We start from the raw sequence: 1,631 nt of genomic DNA, 5'->3' as shown, positions 1-1,631 counted from the left end.
AATATGTTTAATGATTTACAAACTTCGAGTTTATAGGACATTAAACCCAAAAAATTCCCACTTGGACTAGAAACTCAAGGGGGGTACAGGAAGTTAGGTGTGAGAGATAATATACATAAAGACAATAAACTAGGGCATCATCCATACCCTTACATTTCTCCCACTTGCCCTAGTCTATCAAAGTTCGTAGTCCTAGATTTAGTAGATGACCCTAAAAAACTTTAGCCATGAGGGGTTTTGTAAACGAATCAGCCATGTTGTGCTCCGAAGCAATCTGCGTGACAATCATATCTCCTCGTTGCACGATCTCCCTGATGAGATGATATTTTCTCTCAATATGCTTTCCTCGCTTGTGACTTCGAGGTTCCTTAGAGTTTGCAATTGCTCCACTATTATCACAATAGAGGGTGATAGGCAGTTGCATATTTGGAATGATTTCCAACTCTGTTAGGAATTTTCTTAGTCATACTGCCTCTTTTGCTGCTTCGCAGGCGGCTATGTACTCTACTTTCATGGTAGAGTCAGCAATGCAACCTTGCTTAATACTCCTCCATACTACTGCTCCTCCATTTAGAGTGAACAGATATCTCGATGTTGATTTCCTTGAATCTATATCGGTTTGAAAATCTAAGTCAGTGTACCCTATAAGGATCAGATCCTTAGCACCATACACGAGCGAAAAATCCCTCGTTCTCCTTATATACTTGAGGATATTCTTAACGGTAGTCCAATGTGCATGTCCAGGATTGGACTGGTATCTGCTGACAATTCCCATGGCATAGCATATGTCGGGTCTAGTACACAGCATGGCATACATTAAACTACTAATTGCTGATGCATAGGGAATACGTCTCATTTCCTCAACTTTTTGAGGTGTCTTATGACTTTGTTCCTTTGACAAGTGAACCCCGTGCCTAAAAGGTAATAACCTTTTCTTGGAGTTCTGCATCGAATATCGTACCAAAATTTTGTCGATATATGATGCTTGAGACAGTGCTAACATCTTGTTCTTTCTATTTCTAATGATTTGAACGCCCAGAACAAATTGAGCCTTACCCAAATCTTTTATTTTGAATTGAGTCGCTAGCCATTGTTTTACGTCAGACAGGAATCCTACATTATTCCCAATAAGTAGGATATTATCTACGTACAGAACTAGAAGCGCTACAGTAGATTTGACGATTTTTTTTTAAACACCAGGTTCGTCAATATTCTACTCAAAGCTATACGTTTTGATCGCAATGTCAAAACATATATTCCAGGATCTTGATGCTTTTTTTAACCCATAAATGGATCATTTAAGTTTGCAAACTTTTTGCTCATCACCCTGGACTATGAATCCCTCTGGTTGAGCCATATAGATAGTCTCTTCAAGATTGCCGTTCAAAAAGGCCGTCTTGACATCCATTTGCCATATTTCATAATCATAAAATGTGGCAATAAATAAGAATATTCTAATCGACTTAAATATGGCAACAGAGGAAAAGGTTTCTTCAAAATCCACTCCTTCCTGCTGGGTAAAACCCTTTGCCACAAGTCGAGCCTTAAAGGTTTAGACCTTACTCGCTTGGGCTCGTTTTCTTTTGTAGATCCATTTGCAACCAATAGGTTTTACCCCATCCGGCTGCTCT

The 1,631-nt window shown here is 39.1% G+C and overlaps 1 pseudogene; it reads right to left on the bottom strand.

Annotated features, from left to right (window-relative positions):
* Positions 1-211: 211 nt before the first annotated feature.
* Positions 212-856, bottom strand: LOC150036258 (secreted RxLR effector protein 161 pseudogene; annotated as a pseudogene).
* Positions 857-1,631: the final 775 nt, after the last annotated feature.

Source organism: Benincasa hispida, chromosome 5, assembly GCF_027475165.1.
Source record: "Benincasa hispida cultivar pf3 chromosome 5, pf3_genome.v1.1, whole genome shotgun sequence".
In the NCBI taxonomy this organism is placed as follows: domain Eukaryota; kingdom Viridiplantae; phylum Streptophyta; class Magnoliopsida; order Cucurbitales; family Cucurbitaceae; genus Benincasa; species Benincasa hispida.
This window is presented reverse-complemented; position numbering and strand designations above follow the sequence as displayed.